Source organism: Mus caroli, unplaced genomic scaffold (genome assembly GCF_978045245.1).
Source record: "Mus caroli unplaced genomic scaffold, Mus_caroli_1 scaffold_8, whole genome shotgun sequence".
In the NCBI taxonomy this organism is placed as follows: domain Eukaryota; kingdom Metazoa; phylum Chordata; class Mammalia; order Rodentia; family Muridae; genus Mus; species Mus caroli.
This window is the reverse complement of record NW_028227263.1, coordinates 142,049,565-142,064,374: the sequence shown is the minus strand read 5'-3', so window position 1 is coordinate 142,064,374 and position 14,810 is coordinate 142,049,565. Positions and strand designations below refer to the sequence as shown.

The 14,810-nt window shown below is 44.4% G+C and overlaps 1 protein-coding gene and 1 non-coding gene across 7 annotated transcripts in view; one reads left to right on the top strand and one right to left on the bottom strand.

Annotated features, from left to right (window-relative positions):
• Positions 1–14,810, bottom strand: part of Lair1 (leukocyte associated immunoglobulin like receptor 1) — a 98,717-nt gene that overhangs the window by 66,941 nt on the left and 16,966 nt on the right. For 4 of the 6 annotated variants that reach the window (XM_085842422.1, XM_085842417.1, XM_085842418.1 and 1 more), the window contains exons 3-4: positions 13,526–13,684; positions 12,654–12,757 (exon numbers count right to left, since the gene is read on the bottom strand). The gene's annotated coding sequence lies outside the window, so the exon portion shown is untranslated. Of the gene's footprint in view, positions 1–12,653; positions 12,758–13,470; positions 13,685–14,810 lie in introns of all 6 variants that reach the window. The other 2 variants (XM_085842419.1, XM_085842420.1) reach the window with 2 other exon arrangements.
• On the top strand, positions 13,518–13,689 carry LOC115031608 (U1 spliceosomal RNA). Its single transcript, XR_003837283.1, has one exon. It is a non-coding gene; the product is annotated as a U1 spliceosomal RNA (small nuclear RNA).

Below are 14,810 nucleotides of genomic sequence, written 5' to 3'. Positions count from 1 at the left end.
AACAAACTCAAGTCGGATAAGATCCAAGCATGGGGCAGGAAGGTGAGCACAAAAAATCCCAGCCCCAGCCAAGGATCTATTGACAATTGATAGCTGCTGAGAGAAGGAGAGTCAATGTTCTTCAAGGGTGTGGCCCCCAGTAGGCTGATTTCACATCAGTAGATAGCCACGTAGCCAAGAGTATAGGGATAGCACCAATGGGACTCAGTGGGTTTTTAAAACAGAAAGGAGGACACCAAGATGGGTGACAGTAGAGGAGGGTGCATCTGGCCTTCCCAGTGAACTCTCCTTATTTCACTTGGCTAAGGGTCATTTTGTTTAACTGAGATGGAAGTCATGAAGCAGCTCTTTTAGCATCGGGTCCCTCTGATGTCCTTCATCAGGACACCTCTCAGCAGCACTCAGCGGCTGGAGGAAGGAACTCTCTGAGGCTCTCTGAATGCTCAGTAGTAGGGGCTTATAGCTATGCCTTCTCTGACTTCTGCAAGCCTGCTGAGTGTGCCTGGGTCTGGCATCCATAGATGTCTTGTGCTCTTTGTGTTACTAACCCAACTCACTTTATGCACTATAGAGACTATAGCTAAGCAATGCAATCATTAACAGGCTTTACTGTGGCCCACACGACATGACCATGAATGACAGAATGCAGAAAAGGGGTGTGTTAGTTAGTTAGTTGTTGTTATAAAATGCCCTGACAAAAGCAAGTTAAGGAAGAAAGGGGTTTCTTTTGACTTATGATTCCTGGGGAATCAAGTCCCTCATATCAGGAAAACAATGCAAACATGTAAGGCTGGATAGGGTAGCAGGAGTAGAAAGTGAGCTAGTCACATTTTCATCTGCACACAGGAGGCAGACAGACATACACACTGAGACAGAAACAGGCAGTCACTGAGAGAGAGGAAGAGACAGAGAGAAAGTGAGAGAGAGAGTGACAGAGGGAGACAGACAGAGACAGAGAGCTAGAGAGACAGAGACAGAGAGAGATCAGGAAGTGGGATGAGGCTATAAACCCTCAAAGCCCATCCCTGGTGATGTACTTCCTCCCGCAATGCTCCACTTCCTGAAGGTTCCATAACCTCTTCAAACAGTAGCACCAATTGGGGGTCAAATGTTCAACTACATGAGGCTATGTGGCAGGGAGCGTTTTTTTTTTTTTTTTTTCATTCAAACCACAGCCAGGGAAGTCTTGTCTCCCAGACTTCTCTGTGAATAGTGAGAGAAACCCTGCTTATAGCCAGTCAAGACTACACACTAGCTGTCACCGGTTGGTGATGTTCCTCCCCGACCAGAGTAACACAGCTGTGAAGGGACAGGAGTGGTCACTGATAGAGTTATCTGGAGCAGTTACTGGCAAGATCAACTAAGGGCTCTCTAAAGCTTTCAAGGCTTAAGGAAAGTTACTCAAATCAGAGATGTTGTTGGCATGGCAGTCACAATGATAATTGTGGTCCCAACAGCAGAAACAAAGTACCTTGGGGAGGCTGTCAGATTTGACGTTTGTCCCAGGTGTCAGTGGCTAGATCGGGGACTCTCTTAGCAGCCGCAGGGTATTTAAAGCACTCACAACAGTTACAATAATGGCTGAGGAAGCAGACGCTTGATTAGCAGCTCACATGATGCCCCCAGGGAGTGGCTATCTACTCCAGTGAGCCCTCAGGCACAGCAGTGGTGTCACCCACACACCTGCTAGATGCTTAACTTGGTAACTAAGCTCATGATTCTAATCCAGATTTGTCACTGTCCTCCCTGGGGTAGTCGCCCATTCTGCTCCCAGGAAGCTGCTGATAGAATTTAGGCAAGGGGGAAATGTCTAGATAGCTTTCAGTCAAGCAACTAAATTGCTGGTACCTGGGGGAAAACATTGTGGTAGGCCGGCTGAAAGATCTGATATGGAAGTAATTAGTCATCTTCAGCGAACTTTATCTAAGAACATTTAACCCCCATCCAGGATCCTAGGGAGGGCTAAATTCTTCATATCGGGCTTAATTCCTGGCATTTCTTTTTTCCCTTGCTCCTCAGTCAGCTGTGGCCTGTGCTCAGAAATGATGGATGCAAACATAAAGCTTCCTAATTCAGCTCCTGTGCAAAGAAAAAGCATTTTTCTTTCTTTCTTTTTTTTCATTTTAATATTTTTATGTAGGGTCTCATTATATAGCTCTGATGGTCTAAAAATTCACTATGTAGACCAAACTATCCTCATACACAGATATCTTCCAGCTTCTGTCCTCCCAACACTACACTATTTTAACTGGCTCTATTTTTTTAAGATTTAGGTGTATTTAGTTTGTGTGTGTGTGTGTGTGTGTGTGTGTGTGTGCCACACTTGTGGAGGTAAAAATACAACTGGTGAGAGTTCTCTACTAGCCATGTGGATCTAAATGTCAAACATATTTTCCCACTGTGGTAATTTGAGTGAGAAGTGAGAATAGCCCCCACAGGCTTATAGGTTTGACTGCTTGGTGCCCAGTTAGAACTGTTTGGAAAGGATTAGGATGTGTTGTCTTGTTAGTGAGGTGTGATGTGGGAGGGGCTTTGGAGCTTTAAAGGCCCACACCTGCCCAGCGATTCTCTCTTTGTCTGCTGCCCATGGATCAGGATGTTCTCAGCTACTGTTCCAGAGTAGGTCTGTGTAGTGGTTGGAATAGGCATGGACCCCTTAAGCTCACGTGTTTGAATTCTTGGCCAAGCATAGAGAGAGGCACTATTTGGAGTTGTGGCCTTGTTGGAGTAGGCATGATCTGGTTGGAGGAAGAGTGTCCCTGTGGGGGTGGCCTTTTATGTCTCGTGCTCAAGCTATGCCCAGTGTGGCACACAATCTCTTCTGCTGTCTTCAGCTCAAGATGCAGAACTCTCAGCTCTTTCTCCAGCACCATGCCTGCCTGCACTCTGCCATGTTTCTCACCATGAAGATAATGGACTAATCCTCTGAACCTGTAAGCCAACCTCAATTAAATGTTTTCCTTTACAAGCGTTGCCATGGTCATGGTGTTCCTTCACAGCAGTAATACTCTTAAGACAGCCTGCCTGCATGCTGTCATGTTCCCCACTATGACAATAATGGACTAACCCTCTGAAGCGTAAGCAAGACTTCAGTGAAATTTTTTCTTCTACAAGTTACCTTGGCCATGGTGTGTCTTCACAGCTATAGAACAGAAGCCGAGACACCTGCTAAGCCATCTGACCAACCTGTGGCAAACTGGTTAAGCATAGCTCAGGCCCCAACAGTGGGAAAGAGACTCTAGAGTGGATAGTGAAACCACAAACATAAACTTTTGCTGAGCACTTTAACAGGTCAGGCACACCCCTAGCTGACATTATAGACAGTACTGTTTCCCCTTGCTGAGGTAGACTTTGGGGATCATGCTAGACACAACACTGGGACCCAGCCTGGGGGCACCTGAGAGGTATGGAACAGTTCACTATGTTTAGAGACTTGCAGTCAGCTGTCATGAGGACCTCATCATAACCAGGTTTAATATGGCTACTGCTTCATCCCTTCTAGGTCAGTCAGGCAAGCAGGTTTAATGCAACCCAGTTGTTTCCCACAACTTAGCAATACCATAGTTAAGGCACCCCCTGCATAGTCCACCAACTCCATGCTTAGGTAAGTACCTAGAGAAAATGAAGTCAGTGTGTCAAAGAGACACCTGCAGTGCCCTATGCACTACAGCATTGTTCACAATAACCAAGAGGTAGACTCAGTCTAAGTGCCTGTCCTGGTTGGTTTTATGTTACCTTGACACAAGTTAGGGTCATCTGGGAAGAGGGAAGTTCAGTTGAGGAAATGACTCCATCAGATTGGCCTGTAACAAAGTCTGTGGGCATTTTCTTGATTAATGATTGATGTGAGTGGTCTCAATCCACTGTGGAAAGTGGTACCCGTGGATAGGTGGTCCTGGGTTGTATAAGAAAGTAGGATGAACAAGTTATGGGGGCAAGCCAGTAAGCAGAATTCCTCCACAGTTCCTGCTTCACTTCCTGTCTCTAGGCTCCCACCATGCTTGATTTTCTGTCTTGGCTTCCTTTAGTGGTGAACTGTCATCAGGACATTTAGGCCAAGGTGGATCCTTTCCTCTTCAAGTTTCTTTGCTCACTGTTTTATTATTACAACAAAAGAACTTAACTAGGGCAATGCACTCTGGAGATGGATTGATAAGGAAAACGTGGTATGCATACATAATGAAGAACTATTCAGCCATTATAAAAAAGAACAAGATTGTAGAGGGCTTAACAATTAAGAGCACTGGCTACTCGAATCATGGGGACTGGAGTTTGGATCTCAGCATCCACCTAATAAGCTGGGTGTCCTGCATAATCTTGTTAACTCCAGCTCTGAGTGTTCTGACACCCCCTTCTGGCGCCTGCACACAAACACAGAAACAGTATATACACATGCCTATACCCGCATACAGATATATACACATACATGAAAAGATAACATAAAACTTTCACATAAAAATTAAGAAGAGGGGAATTTTATCACTTGTGTCAACATGGATAAACCCAGATGATGTGTGAAAAATATTCTGCCACATAATAATTGGGATCTACAAAGGCTGAGCCCATGGGCAGAATAGAAAGTGTCAGAAGATGAGGCAAATGGAAGAGTGGGGTATGGTGAGATGCTAGTCAAAAGATACATAATTACTGTGATATGAGGGGTCCAGGTTATGGAAACATAGAGAGAGAGAGAAAGTAAATAAGAGATTGCCTGGGGCCAGGATGGGTGAAGAAGGTTAAGGGAAGAGAGAAATAAGAAATTAGTGCTAACAGTTTTAAGTTTTCCTTCTTGAGTGTTTAAAATATCCAGATGTTGATTGTGGCAAAAGCAGCCCAATTCTGTGAACATAGTAAGAGCAGTTGGCTTATGTCCTTTAGATTAGATAACTGGAAGCCAGAAAGATGGCTCAGCAGTCAAGAGCACTTACTACTCTTGAAGAGGACCCAGAGTGTGTACTCATTATACAAAACCATCTGTAACTCCAGTTCCAGGAGATCTAACACCCTTTTTCTGGTCTCTACAGACTCCTGCACACACACGGTACACATATATACATTCAGATACACATATACACATAGTAATTGCAAATAAGTTAGGCAGTATAGCAAGGCCAGTTTCAGGTTGGCAAGATGGCTCATTGAGTAGGGTGCTTGCCTCCAAGCCTGACAACCTGAGTTCAGTTCCTGGGACTTATATGGTGGAAGTAGAGAATTTGACCTTTGACCTTTACATGTATGCTCTGAGATATGTATGCCTTCTCCTCTTGCACACACACACACACACACACACACAAAATAAATGTAATAAAATTATCTGAAGAAAAGAATTGTCTAAAGGCTGATGTGGTAGTCCATTTTTTTGTATGGAATCTTAGCATTTGGTAGGTAGATGCAGGAGAACTCAGACTTCAAAAACATCTTAGTTAGTTTGAAGCCAGCCTGAGCTCCATGAGACCCTGTCTGGATGGGAATAAAACATGATTGCATGATGTTAGGCAGTTCTTGAAATCTAAGTAAAGGGTAGAGAATCAAGCTCTGAGGCCAGGCTTGGCAGTTTATGCCTGTAGATAATTCCAACACTCAGGAGGGTTGGTAGATGAATTGCCAGGATTTCAGAGACAGCCTGTGCTAAAGAATGAGACCCTGCTACCATATCCCATCCCCTATCATCCCTACTCAAAATGACTCAGAGGAAGCAAGACAGAGACTATTGCTCCAAATTTGGACCAGTGGGATATCCTAGTGTGAAAGATGCTCCTGTTTAGAGCTGGAGGTATAACTCAAATGTTAGAGTCTTTGCCAAATATGCACAAAGCACTGGTTTTCATCCCCAGTGTCAGGTAAACCAGAGTGCAGGCAATCCCAGCACTACAGAGGTGAAAGCAGGAGGTCAGAGTTCAAGGTCAGCCTGAACTCCATGAGATCACGAGACTCCGCTTCAATGACAAGGGAATGAATAAATTGAAGAAGAGAGGAAAGGAGAAAGGATGGAAGGAAAAGGGGAGAGAGAGGGAAGAGAAAGGGAGGGAAAGAAGGAGGAGGGAAGGAAAGAAAGGAGAATGGGCAACTAGGTACACCATCATTCTTTGTATCTCTGTCTTACCTTTCCCCAGAGAAGCCGCACATAGAACCGTAGATAGGTGGAGTACGGAACTGACTCAATAGGGTAACAGTGGGCAAACAAGTACTTTGGCTTCCATAAAAGAAGGTAAAGCAAGAGTCCCCAACAAGCCCCAGATGGATGGAAACTTTTTCCAAAAAAAGAAAAGGAAAAGAACTTCCATGCTCAGAGCCAAAGATGGCAATCATGATCTGTCCCTGTGCACACCATCCAAGGTGATGCCTTAAATAAACCCTCCTGTACCTCCTGCCTTCCCACACACTTGCTGCCAGGTGCCCAAGGAGGATTTCTTTTCTGTAAATAAGTGACTGACAGTCCTGTGGGGGAGAAGGTTGAGCTCTTCAACAATTCAATATGCAAAATTTTCAAACATAATGGTTGAAAGAATTTGACAATGACTATCTACTCATATCCTGCTTGAGCTCTTCCAATAGCAGCTTACCCCGAGTGGTTTTATAATATAGCATTTTTTATTATTATTTGAGAATCTCATCCTTTCATACAATGTACTTTGATCATACCCATCTCCCCTAACTCCTCTCAGATCCATCCTTCACCCTTTCTTACTCTTGGGTTTTTGTTTGTTTATTTTTTAATAATCCTCAAAGCACAATTTCTGCTACTCATACACTCATCTGTATAGGGTCATACACTGGAGCTTAGTGGACTTACTAGGGGCCATGCCTCTAAAGAAAACCGACTCTGCTTCTCCCAGAAGCCATCAGTTGTCAACAGTTCCTCAGCTAATTAGGGGGACTAGTGAGCCCTTCCCACCACCATGCTGGATTGTCAAATGCTTGATTTTGTACAGGCATCAACAGCTCCTGTTTAGTTCATAAAATACTGCAGTTCTATATTTTATGCCCTCCTTGAGGCTCTCAGAGTCTGAACCACCAACTAAAGAACATACGTGGGCTGGACCTAGGCCTCCCCACACATATGTAGCAGATGTGTGGTTTGGTCTACATGTAGGTCCCAAACAACTAGAACTGGGGCTATCCCAAAAGCTGTTGTCTGCATGTGGAATATGTTCTTCTAGCTGGGCTGACTTGTCTGGCCTCAGTAAGAGAGGAAGCACCTAGCCTCAGAGTGACTTGAAGTGCCATGGTGGGGGGATAAAAAGGAGGTGCCCCACCCACTCAGAAGAGAAAGGGAAAGGGGATGGGGAAGAATTGTGGGAGGGAGGACTAGGAGGGAGTAGTGATCGAGATGTAAAGAGAATAAGCAAAAAAGTTAAATTTAAAAAATACATCAGTCCTATTGTATCTGGAAGACAGTTTTGCTTGCATCCTGCCTGGCCTCTGGCTCTCAGAATCAGCCTCTCTCCTTCTGCATGATGATGATCCCTTTGGCCTTGGAGAATGAGTGTGATAGAGATGTCCTGTTTATGGCTGACCAAGCCCATTCAGCCAGTCAACAGGTTCTTCAGTGCAGGAGTGAGGATTAAAAAGAAAAAAAAAAAAAAGACAATTAGACAACATTGTAGAATTACCACAGTCAATTCCGAGACTGAAGGCAGGTTTAATTTCCCAATTTGCTTTTATACCATTTTAATTACATGCAAGTATTAAGGTCAAGCCGTATAATAAGGAACTAGCAAAGCAATAACCAAAGTCCAGTGATTACTCCTGTGACAGTTGTTTCCAAGGGTTTGACAGAATGACCAAAATATCTGAGCCCACTTCCTTGTCCAAGCCCAAAATCTTGCCTTAAGCCTACTTCTTTTGTTCCACCCTAAGATTAAAATTCCTGCCTTAACCTACTTTCCTATTATAACCTAAAGTTAGATTCTTGCTGGAACTTCCTTCCTTATCATGCCCTGATGTCAGATGCCTGCCTGAGCTTACCTCCTCATCATGGCCTAATGTCAGATTCCTGCCAAGCAGCCCCCCAAAAGGCTCTCCACGTATGGCCGAGCAGTTCACACTCACTTATTCTCTGCTGAAGTATGAGCAACACACTAATCATTGGGTGTAGAGATGGAAATGAAGAGGGCATTTGATAGATACTATGCCCATGTCTTAGTTAGTGTTTCTATTGCTGTGATAAAATACCATGGCCAAAATCAACTTGGGGAAGAAAGGACTTAATTTAATCTTACATTTAAGTATCAGTCCAACAATAAGAGAAGTCAATGCAGGAACCAAAGCATAGAGGATACCACTCACTGACTTGCTCCTTAGGGCTCACTCAGCCTGCTTTCTTATACAAGTCAGGATCACCTGCTCAGGGTTGTCTCCTGAGAGGCCCTGACAGAACCTAACCAATACAGATGCGGATACTTGCAGCCAACCATCAGACTGAGCACAGAGACCCCAATAGAGGAGTTATGGGAAGGACTGTAGGAGCTGAAGGGGATTGCAGCCCCAAAAGAAGAACAGCAATATCAACCAACCAGACCTGCTCCCCCTCAAAGCTCCCAGGGACTAAACCAACCAAAGAGTACACATGAAGGGACCCATGGCTCCAGCTACATATGTTGCAGAGGATGTCCTTGTCTAGCATCAGTGAGAGGGAAGGCCCTTGGTCCTATGAAGGCTTGATGCTCCAGTGTAGGGGGATGCTAGGGCAGTGAAGGTAGAAGTGCATGGGGGGGAGCACCTTCATAGAAGCAGAGGCAGGGGGTGAGTTAGGGGGATAACATTTGAAATGTAAGTAAATAAAATATTCAATTAAAATACATTTTAAAAAAAAGATTTCCTCTTTCCCAGCTATGTTTAGGTGTGTGACAAGTTGACAAAACCCAGTACAATCCAGTTAGCAGAATAGTAGGCACATGGCCTGTGAGCTCCTCGATAGTTTCCTGGCCAGATTCATAGCACCAGGTGTGAGCTTCCTTCTATCAATATTGTGGCTCAGTCACACGTGCGAATGCTCGCTTGGATTTCTGTTAGGTGAGTGCTGAGCTCTGGAACTCCTAGGTCCTCTGAAGAACTTGGAATGTCATTTCTCTAGATATGCCTCTCAAGTTTCGTCACACAGGGTTGTTGTTTTAGTGCTGTTGATTATTGGTTTTGTTCATTTTTGAGACCAAATTCACAAAACGTGGAACTAACCGCTAACTATTTTAAAATTTTCTTTAACATCAACTTATTGTATAGTGAGGCAGGGGCAGGGGGGCATGACATGTGAGTGTCAGAAGACAACTTGAGTGAGACAGTGGGTTTCAATAACTGACCTAAAGTTTTCAAGTTTATCATAAAGTGCCTTTACTCACTGGGCCATCTCACTGGCCCACCACTTAAATGTGTAAATTGATGGGTATATCCATACTTCACCTAACTCCAAGACAAATTCATCACCCTGAAAGGAGATTCCATCCCATTAAGCAATCATTCCAAGTCCTGGGCCCAGCTCTGAAAATCAGTGATCTGCTTCTATTGGCATGGACTTTGATATACATGGATTCTCTCTCTCATCATATGCATCCATGTTCCAGGTATCGATATTCATCCCATTTCTGGCTGAGTAACATTTATTTTTGTGGAATGCTGGTTGGAACCTAAGAACTGAAATATGCTAGGCAAGTGGTCTACCACTGAGATACATCCCTGATCCCCCACCACCACCTTTTTTGTTTGTTTGTTTGTTTTGTTTTGAAACAGGGTTTCACTAAGTTTCCTAGGAAAATCTTTAGGTCACTTTGGAGCTCAAGCTGGTTTTGAACTTGTATCCTCTCCTGTGTTAGTCTTCTGAAAAGTTGTGCTAACAGGTCTATACCACCAAGCTGGACTGAATAATATTCTACTGCATGGTCATATCATGTTTTGCTTACACTTTCAACCACTGATGGGTTACTTCTAACAATTTTCCCACTTCCTTGTGGAGCCCTGGAGTTACAGGATTTAGCTGTGGGCCCACACAACCGGTCCTCAAATCCCAGTTCTACTATCCCTTATTTTCCTGATGGTGGCCAGATGGCTCACCTTCTCTGAACATCTGTTTTCTTGAATACAGAATGGCATTAATGACTGTGTCTGACTCACAGGATGGGTGTGAAGGTCAAGAGAGTTAGTCTATGATGAGTGTCTGTGGAAGAGCCATTAACTCTTTTCACTGGAATGGAAACTGATGTGTTTGTGCAGCCAAGCCACAAACGCACTAGGAGGGAGTTAAGTTTAAACTCACACTCAGGTCCCACAGATAGACCTAGTCTTCCACCCCACCCCACCCTTCTCTTCCTCCTCCTCCTGGTCCTCTGCTTTTCCTTTTCCTTCTTTTTCTCCTTCCTCTTCCTTCCTCCTTCTCTTCATTTGGAAGTCCCATACCCCTAGGAAACACCCCAGAAATCATAATAATGGTAACATCAGCTGAAGAAATGTGACCACTGTGGAGGTTTGATAAGATAAGAATAACCCCCTCAGACTCATGTATTTGAATGCTTGACCATAGGGAAAGGCACTATTAGGAGGGGTAGTCTTGTTGGAGTAGGTGTGGCCTTGTTGGAGGAAGTGTGTCACTATAGGAGCATGCTTTGAGGTCATACACACTCAAGATACACCCAGTATGAGTCACAGTCTCCTCCTGCTGCCTTCGGAGCAAACTGTAGAACTCTCAGCTCCTTCTCCAGCACCATGTCTGCCTGGTTTCCTGCTGTGATGATAATTAACTAAACCTCTGAAATGTTTTCCTTTATAAGATTGCCATAGTCATGGTGCTCCTCACAGCAATGAAACCCTACCTAAGACAACCATCATGGCAGGAAAAAATAAGAGTGATAAAACACACACAATAGATTATTACCCAGTCTATGTTTCTATGTTCCTGATCTAGTCTGCTTCGCTGGTGGTGTGATAAAATGCTGACCAAAAACAACGTGGGAAGGAAAGGATGTGTTTGGTTTACAAACTGAAGTCCATCATGGAGGAAAGCCATGGAAGACAAGACACTCAAGTGAGAGCCCAAGGTGAGGGAGCAGGGGACAGGAGCTGAAGCAGAGACCATGGAGGAACACTTACTGGCTGGCTCAGTTTGCCTTTGTATAAACCCAAAAGCCACCAGGACAGGGATGACCCTCCCTTCACACATCAATCACCAATCAAGAAAATACCCAAAAGGCATGCCCACAGACCAGTCCAATAGAGGCAATTCCTTTGTTGCAGTTCCCTCTTCCCAGGTGACTATAGTTTGTGTCAACAAAAACTAACCTGCACAGTCCCCTATTATTAGAGGATATCTGAAAATATGTTTACTCTGTGATTAGAAAGCAGACCTCACAGGGCATGGTTAGCATGACTCCAGTCCATTTGAGACACCCAGAAGGCAAATCCAGGGTCAGAAAGCAGATTAACATGGGAGAGAAGAAAAAGGGAATTCGTTCTTTAGGGCACGGATCTTTCTGTGGGCTTGAGAAGATGTGCCTACCTCACAAGTTTGAGAACATAAGTTCAAATCTCTGGAACCCACACAAGCTGGGGAAGGTAGCATGGGTCTGTGATCTGAGCACTCCTTCAATAGGATAGGAGATGGAAACAAGAATCCCTGGAAGCCTGTGGGACAGCTAGCCTGTAGTACACAGCAGCAAACAAAAAGACCCCATCTCAAAAGAGGACAAAGGCAAGGACCAACACCCAAGGTTGTCTTCTGGCACTCATATCAAACACACATACACAATTACAACAATGTATACATGTGCTTGAGAGGATATCAAGAGGATATCAGAAGCTTTCAGAAGCTGGTTCTGTTTCCACCTTGTTGAGGCACACTCTTGTTTCCACCATGCCGTGTACCCAGCCCAGCTGGTTCATAAGCATCTAAGTGATAGAATTGAGCCTGGGTCCTCTAGAGGAGCACCTAGCACTTCTAGCTATTGAACCATTTCTCAAGCTGCCTTTTCCCCCTTAAAATGTTTTCTCTTTTTGTGTTTTGAGACAGTAGTCTCTCTACATAGTCTTAGCTGTCCTGGAGACTAGGCTGGCCTCAAACGCCTAACTCTGCCTCTCATCTTGCTATAGGAGTAGTAGGATTTCACATGCATCCCACCACAGCATCTGGCTTTTTCACATGGGTTCTGGGCATCCAATTCCAGCCTTTGGGTTTGCAAGGCAGGTGCTTTTACTCATGGAGCCATCTCTCTGGTCATGAATGTTTAGGAGGTGATAATGCTAGCTAAAAAGCCCTAACCTCAGACAGCTGGTTGGCACTGAGGACCCTACTTGCAAATGTCCATGGACAAAGGGACTTGGGTTTTCCCATCCCTTTCTTGCTCAGATCATCTCATGTGACTTTCTCTCACTCCATAAGCTTCCAACCAACGTTCCTTTTCCCTTTCTCCTTCCATTTCCCTTTCCCCTTTCCTTTTTTCTCCTCTCTCTCTCTCTCTCCCTCCCTCCCCCATCTCCACCCCCCCTCCTTTTTTTGTTTTTGGTTGGTTGGTTTGGTTTGGTTTGTATTGTTTTGTTTTTGTTTCTTTGGGTTTGTTGTTGTTGTGGTGGTTTTGGGGAGGGTTTTGTGTGTGTTTGAGGCAAGGTCTCTCCATGTTGCCCTGGCTGTCCTTGACCTTGATATGATACTAGATTGGTCTTGAACTTACAGACATCCATTTGCCTCTGCCTCCCAAGGACTGAGATTAAAGACATGTGTCATCAGGACTAGCACATTTCTTTAAAAATGATTTCATCGTATTCTTCAATGAGCCTACAAGGAAAAGCAACAGAGAGAAAGGAGAGGAAAGACAAAATATGCATTTTAAAATACAGGAGCTGCTAAGTTTTGCTGTCTTTTTCTTAGTTGGTGGCGCATCACTCCGTGCCTGTCATGCTATAAATAAAATAATTTAATTGTATCTCACCTGCTGGAGCAAATGCATCTGCAGCACCGAGGCCCACACACATTTCTTGCCAAGTTCCATTCAGAACCTTACTGCTGTGCTCAGAATCCTGCAGCACCTTCTTCTGCCGGGAAATAACCTCTGAAGGTCCTACCACCATACTTGTGACTACTGCAGAGCTCACCCCGCCAGCTCCCAGACCCAGGCTTTAGAAATTCTCCAGCTCACTTCAACCAGCTCTCCCCAAAATGTCCTCAGAGTCTTCAGCCCTGTACAGGGCTTTTGCATTTGCTGTGACATCTGCCTGGATCAGATCTGACACCTGGCCTGTGGGTCCTGCACACGCATGGTGCACACACACACACACACACACACACACACACACACACACACACACACATTTATACATACTGGCAAAACACTCATACACTTAAATAAATAATTTAAAATGTTTTAAATACTTCTCCTGGATATTCCAAATAAAGCAGGTCCCTCTTTGTGCCCCATCAGACCTTCATATCCATACTCTGTCTCTCCTCCTACGTGTGTGGTCAAATGGAGAAGGTTGTGTGCTACTCACAATCCACAGCCACCACCGCCTGAGTCGTGTCCACAGTTTGTATCAGGATACTTACCTAGAAGAAGAGATACCATGATCACAAAGGTCGTTTTCCTGGGGTGAGGCTTATCCATCACATCCAGAACATCTTGATATTCTAACCCCTACGGTTTCCCCAAATTCAGGAAACTCAACTGCATACTTGGTGGTAGTGAGGAACTGTATTCATGCTCCCCTGTGGGAAAAATAAAAACATTTATATTATGAATCCCAACCTTGAATTAAATGGCATTTATAAGCCTTTTTGGGTGATTGGTTTTAAAGTTGTAAAGTTGAAGCTTCCACAATGGCATTAGCATCCTATATGGTGGGAAATACCCTAGAACTAGATTGATCTATCTATCTATCTATCTATCTATCTATCTATCTATCTATCTATCTATCTATCTATCTATCTCTCCCTTTTTTGTTCTCCTCACTATGTCGGGATTAAGATGATTACATATCTGCAGCCTGAAAGACAATTTTCAGAACATTCTAGAATTTCCCCACCCACTCATCCATTTTGTCCACTTCCAGGGAAGCCAGATGTAAGCTAGTCTTTTGCAGCAACCCACAGTGTGACAGGAATGTTAAACATGAAGGTCCCGAGAGACTTTTCCCTGTCTGGAACTGTCTTTTGACGAGGCCAGTCTTGTGCAGACCCAGTGCAGGTAATGTGATCTACAGTAAGCTCAGGATTACACTGGCTGCATCATACCCATGGCTGCATCATACCCATGGCTGCATCATACCCATGGCTGCATCATACCCATGGCTGCATCATACCCATGGCTGCATCATACCCATGGCTGCATCATACCCATGGCTACATCATACCCATGGCTGCATCATACCCATGGCTGCATCATACCCATGGCTGCATCATACCCATGGCTGCATCATACCCATGGCTGCATCATACCTATGGCTGCATCATACCCATGGCTGCATCATACCCATGGCTGCATCATACCCATGGCTACATCATACCCATGGCTGCATCATACCCATGGCTACATCATAACCAGAAGATGGCATTTCAGGGCCCTTCTCTCCCTGTCTTCTGGCCCTTACATTCTTTCTTCCTCCTCACCTGTAATGTTCCCTAAGTCCGACACGGCAAGATACAAAAGCCTTGTTGAGAGGTGAGCAATCAACTGTCAATCATTCTCAGCACTTTATACAGTGTGGGTTTCTGCTTTTACCACCATTCACTACAAAGACAAGTTTCTTTGATTAAGGCTGAGTCACAGCTCTCTGTGGGTATAAATATATTCAGAAGGTAGTGTGATGCTATGTCAACCTAGCTGAGCCACAGT